The sequence below is a fragment of the Piliocolobus tephrosceles genome, chromosome 1, assembly GCF_002776525.5.
Source record: "Piliocolobus tephrosceles isolate RC106 chromosome 1, ASM277652v3, whole genome shotgun sequence".
Classification (NCBI taxonomy): Eukaryota; Metazoa; Chordata; class Mammalia; order Primates; family Cercopithecidae; genus Piliocolobus; species Piliocolobus tephrosceles.
Window position 1 is genome coordinate 194925233 of NC_045434.1, and position 6086 is coordinate 194931318.

The 6086-nt window shown below is 46.6% G+C and overlaps 1 non-coding gene across 1 annotated transcript; it reads left to right on the forward strand.

Annotated features, from left to right (window-relative positions):
- The first annotated feature begins 3314 nt into the window (after nucleotides 1-3314).
- LOC111547796 lies at nucleotides 3315-3423 on the forward strand. The gene has a single exon (XR_002733224.1). It is a non-coding gene; the product is annotated as a U6 spliceosomal RNA (small nuclear RNA).
- The last annotated feature ends 2663 nt before the right edge of the window (nucleotides 3424-6086 follow it).

The window sequence follows — 6086 nt, forward strand, 5'->3', positions numbered from 1 at the left end:
TTTGAGACGGAGTCTCGCTCTGTCGCCCAGGCTGGAGTGCAGTGGCCAGATCTCAGCTCACTGCAAGCTCCGCCTCCCAGGTTTACGCCATTCTCCTGCCTCAGCCTCCTGAGTAGCTGGGACTACAGGCGCCCGCCACCTCGCCCAGCTAGTTTTTTGTATTTTTAGTAGAGATGGGGTTTCACCGTGTTAGCCAGGATGGTCTCGAACTCCTGACCTCGTGATCCACCCGTCTCGGCCTCCCAAAGTGCTGGGATTACAGGCTTGAGCCACCGCGCCCGGCCGATACTGCCACTTTATTAAAATCCTGTTCAATCATTAATAGTTAGTCCCATCCATCATATTGTATGAATGTCTCCCATGGTGATGTCATTCAGGTTTACAGGCTTCCATTCAATCTTGTCAGGTTCCAAAAGCAGGAGTGATCTGAGCAAATATATATCACCCTTTCCGACATCTGGGATAACTGACCACAGACAAAGTCATCTCTTGCTCTGAGACTCTTTTGAGGTGATAATGTAATATCGGGTTTCCCTCAATTCATAGTCCATTTATTAATTTCTTTACCCTCAGCTACTATTCCTCCTTCTCTCCATTAATATCCAAAGAGTTTACCTTTGGAAGGGACATTAGGATTGCCACTGCACTGGTCTAGATTGCAGCCAGCAATACTAGTCTAGTAAGTACTCTTCCTTAGTTCACTCCAATTCGAATAGGATAAGATAGCAAAGGTGCAGAACTTGCGGGCAATTTTTACCACCAGGCAGTACGGCTGCATTCATTGTTAACTCCAATTTTACACAACCTACCTCCATCAGGCCTTTAGGAATTGTGACATAAAGATTAAAAACGTAGTTCTAGTTTTTTGCGTAGGAATCATCCCTGCTGCCAGCGCTTTCCAGAACTCAGGGAAACACTTATATTTACCAGTTTATCATAAGGGATACTACAAGTGGGAACTGTGATATTGTGGCTGCAGCCCTGATCCTAGGACTACATCAGGTAGAGGAGGGAAAAAAAAAATGTTTTTGAAGTGATTTATGGCCATTGTACCAGTGTATTCCTCCCTTGGCAAGAATTGAATAATCATACCAGCATCCTCCTCACTCCCTTTTTTCCTGGTCTATTGGAAACAATGAGGAAAATCTAGTGGGGGCACTCCTTTAGTCTCTACTTGTGTTGCGTGTGAGCAACATGCAAGCCAGTCTTTCATGCTTTCATCTCCCCCTATTGTAGACAAGAAATGTTTCAATTACCCACTCCACTTCTCTTCAAACTATTACTTTGAGGAGGATATTTCTCTGCCCATTATTATTATTTCATTTTAATTCCTTTTTTTTTTTTTTTTTTAGACAGGGTCTTGCTCTGTCACCCAGGTTGGGGTGCAGAGGTACAATCATAGCTCACTGTAGCCTCGACCTCCCAGGCTCAAGCGATCCTCCCATTTCAGCCTCCTGAGTAGCCGGGACTGCAGGTGGGCACCGCCATGCTTGGTTAATTATGGCAGTATCTTTTGAATTGTATGTCCTTTTTTTTTTAGATAGGGTCTTGCTCTATCTTGGAGTGCGTGGAATGCAATGGTGCAATCTCGGCTCACTGCAACCTCCACCTCCCAGTTCAAGCAATCCTCCTGCCTCAGCCTCCCAAGTAGCTGGGGAGTTGTATGTACTTTTGATGTAAGAAATTCGGGTTTTTAGAGGACGGGTTAATAGGTGCAGCAAACCACCATGGCACACGTATACCTATGTAACAGACCTGCATGCTTTGCACATGTATCCCAGAACCTAAATTAAAATTAAAAAGAAAAAAAGAAAGAAATTTAGGTTTGAAGGCCTGGTGCAATGGCTCATGCCTATAATCCCAGCACTTTGGGAGGCTGAGACAGGTGGATCACTTGAGGTCAGGAGTTCAAGACCAGCCTGGCCAACATGGTGAAACCCTATCTCTACCAAATTTACAAAAATTAGCCAGGCATGGTGGCACATGCTTGTAATCCCAGCTACTTGGGAGGCTGAGGCAGGAGGATCACTTGAACCTGGGAGGTGGAGCTGCAGTGAGCCAAGATCATGCCACTGCACTCCAGCCTGGGCGACAGAACCACATCTCAGGAAAAAAAAAAAAAGAAAGGAGGGGGGTGTTTGAAAATCAGAGGTGGACCATGATATTGTGAAATAGATATTTGAAATAGATAATGAAGCCTCCATAAAAACCCAAAAAGACAGGGTTCCAAGAGCTTCCCAGTAGCTGAACACATGGATGTTCCTGGAGGACGCTGTGCCCATTACCCCATACCTCATTTCCTGGCATACAATTCCTAAAATCCTTGGTATCTCCAAAGTGATGCCTTTGTATGCTAATTATTTCGTATTTGTTTATTTTTTAGAGATGGAATCTCACTGTGTTGCCCAGGCTGGACTTGAATTTCTAGGCTCAAGCAATCTTCCCACCTCAGCCTCTTGAACAGTTTGGGCTATAGGTGTATGCCACCATGCTTTGTATACTAATGATTGACTGATGGCTAGCAGTCCCTAGGTAGCCTGAGGATAGGGCTGGTCACTGAGAAGACCAAGGCAGGGTTAAAGGGTTGGGACTTTCAGCTCCATCCACTGAAGGGGAGAAGGACTGAAAGTTAAGTTGATCACCAATGGCCAATGGCTTAATCAATCATTCTTATGTAATGAAGCCTCCATTAAAAAAAAAAAACAAAGACAGGATTCCAAGAGCTTCCCAATAGCTGTACACATGGATGTTCCTGGAGGACGCTGTGCGTGCCCATTCTCCCATACCTCACCCAACACAACTGTTCATGTAGCCTTCATAATTTCCTGTATAGTAAACTGCTGTGTTTCCCTGTGCTTTAGGAGCTTCTCTAGCAAATTAATTGAACCCAAAGAAGGGGTTGTGGGAATCCCAACTTGCAACCAGTCGGAAGTTCCAGAAGCCCTGATTTGTGTCTTGAGCGTCAGTGTTGAGGAGTCCCTCAACCTGTTAGACCGATGCTCTCTCCAGGTAGACAGTGTCAGAATTGAATTGGAGTCTGGGCACAGTGGCCCATGCCTGTCATACCAGCACTTTGGGAGGCTGAGGCGGGCAGATCCCTTGAGTCTAGGAATTTGAGACTAGCCTGGCCAACATGGCAAAACCCCATCTTTACAAAAAATACAAAAATTAGCCAGGCATGACGGTGCACCCCTATAGTCCCAGCTACTCGGGAGGCTGAGGCAGGAGGATCGCTTGAACCCAGGAGGTCAAGACTGCAGTGAGCCGTGATTGAGCCCACCTTGGTGACACAGTGAGACCCTGTCTGAAGAAAAGAAAAAAGTGCTCATTTCATCATATACTAAAATCGGAACAATACAGAGAAAATTAGCATGGCCCCTGTGCAAGGATGACATGCAAATTCATGCAGCATTCCATATTTTTATTTTAATAATTAAAAAAAAAAACCGAGCGGAAACAGCAAAGCTAAGTTTTGGCCGGGCACGGTGGCTCAAACCTGTAATTCTGGCACTTTGGGAGGCCGAGACCGGTGGATCATGAGGTCAGGAGATCGAGACCATCCTGGCTAACATGGTGAAACCCCGTCTCTACTAAAAAATACAAAAAACTAGCCGGGCAAGCTGGTGGGTGCCTGTAGTCCCAGCTACTCGGGTGGCTGAGGCAGGAGAATGGCGTGAACCCGGGAGGCGGAGCTTGTAGTGAACTGAGGTCCGGCCACTGCACTCCAGCCCGGGTGACAGAGCGAGACTCCATCTCAAAAAAAAAAAATTAAATTAAATTAAAATAAAATAAAAAAAGAATTGAGGCTGGGCGAGGTGGCTCACACCTGTAATCCCAGCACTTTGGGTGGATCACTTGAGGTTGGGAGTTCGAGACCAGCCTGACCAACATGGAGACACTCCATCTCTACTGAAAATACAAAATTAGCCGGGTGTGGTGGCTCATGCCTGTAATCCCAGCTACTCAGGAGGCTGAGTCAGGAGAATCGCTTGAACCGGGGAGGTGGAGGTTGTGGTGAGCCAAGATAGTACCACTGCACTCCAGCCTGGGCAACAAGAGTGAAACTCCATCTCAAATAATAATAATAATAATAATAATAATTGAATCAAAGGACACCCAGCTGGTGTCTGCTGCTTGAGGTGAGGGGAAAAAACCCCACCCACACATCTGGTCTGTGGTGATTGTTGTGTTGAGTGAGAGAATAGAAAAAGCAGGCTGGGCGTGGTGACTCACACCTGTAATCCCAACACTTTGGGAGGCTGAGGTGGGTGGATCACGAGGTCAGGAGATCAAGACCATCCTGGTTAACACAGTGAAACCCCGTCTCTACTAAAAATACAAAAAATTAGCTGGGCATGGTGGTGAGTGCCTGCAGTCCCAGCTACACAGGAGGCTGAGGCAGGAGAATGCCAGAAACTGGGAGGCAGAGCTTGCAGTGAGCTGAGATCGCACCACTTCACTCCAGCCTGGGTGACAGCACATTAGGTCATTTTGGTTTTTTTCTTTCCTCTTAACTGTGTAACAGGTTCAGGGCACAAAACAAGCTATGCTGCCACCTCTGATTATATGATCCAAAGATGCAATGTTGCTGGATGTATCTGTGTAAAGTTGGATAACGATTCTGTAGGGAGGAAAAAATAAGGATTCTGTAGAGAGTCTCTGAAAGTCCACATAGGAGAATTGCAGTTAGGATTCTTAGGATTCTGGAGTAAAGCTATGCTTACTGTGGTCCCTTTGGGAAAAGAGGCCCTGATGTGCCACTGAGCCCCAGTAGTGACTATGCATCTCACCACTGGATGCCAGGTAGCTATATATCTTAAGTTGGGTATTATCAGAAAGGTAGAGCAGCAATTCCGTATGTGATGGAAGCCAGGCGCATTGGCTCACGCCTGTAATCCCAGCACTTTAAGACCTGGAGGCAGAAGGACCACTTGGAGCCAGGAGTTGGAGACCAGCATGGGCAATGTAGTGCGACCTCTGTCTCTAAAAGAAATATAAAATTAGCTGAGTGTGGTGGCACATGCCTGTGGTCCCAGATACTTGGGAGGGTGAGGTGGGATGATTTCTTGAGCCTAGGAAGTCAAGGCTGCAGTAAGCTATGATTGTACCACTGCACTCCAGCCCGGGCAACACAGTGATACAATCATACCCTGTCTTTAACAAACGAACAAACAAACCAACAAAACAACAAAGAGGCTGGGCACAGCGGCTCACACCTGTAATCCCAGCACTTTGGGAGGCAGAGGTGGGCGGATCACCTGAGGTCAGGAGTTCGAGACCAGCCTGGCCAACATGGCAAAACCCCATCTCTACTAAAAATACAAAAAAAATTGCCGGGCGTGGTGGTGCATGCCTGTAACCCCAGCTACTCGGGAGGCTGAGGCAGGAGAATCGCTTGAACCCGGGAGGCATAGGTTGCAGTAAGACGAGATCACACCATTGCACTCCAGCCTGGGGGATGGTGCAAGACTGTCTCAAAAACAAAAACAATAACAACAAAAAAAAAAAAAACAAAGAACAAAAAAACCCAAAAAATATATGATGGAAATGGTATATTTAAGGCTGAGCAAAAGGGATCTAAAAGGCATAAGTAAATTAAATAAACGGGGAGCTCAGAGTCCTGTGGCACCCAACTCTGTCTCTCTGGGTTTTCTCCTTCACCCACATATACGGCCTCATGGAGTGTTCCCAGCAACCAACAGATAATGGAGGAAAGGAGACGAACCCAATTCACAGATAAGTCAGTATAATATTTTGGTACCAGCTGGAAATGGACCACTCTATTACAGCTCCAGTTGGGAGTGGCCCTGAATAATAGTGAATCCTCCCAGGGGGCAGAACTAGGAGCAGTATACCGTGTTGTTCCCTCTGTATGCAGACAGAGAGAGAGAGATGGACTGAGGTACAGACATACACCAATTCCTAATAAGTGACCAGTGTCTTGGCTGGTTGGTCAAAGGCGTGGATGGAACAAGATTGGAAGATTGGGAATAAGCAGGTGTGGATTAGGGGCATAAGAATGAACTCTGGAGCCGGACGCGGTGGCTCAAGCCTGTAATCCCAGCACTTTGGGAGGCCGAGACGGG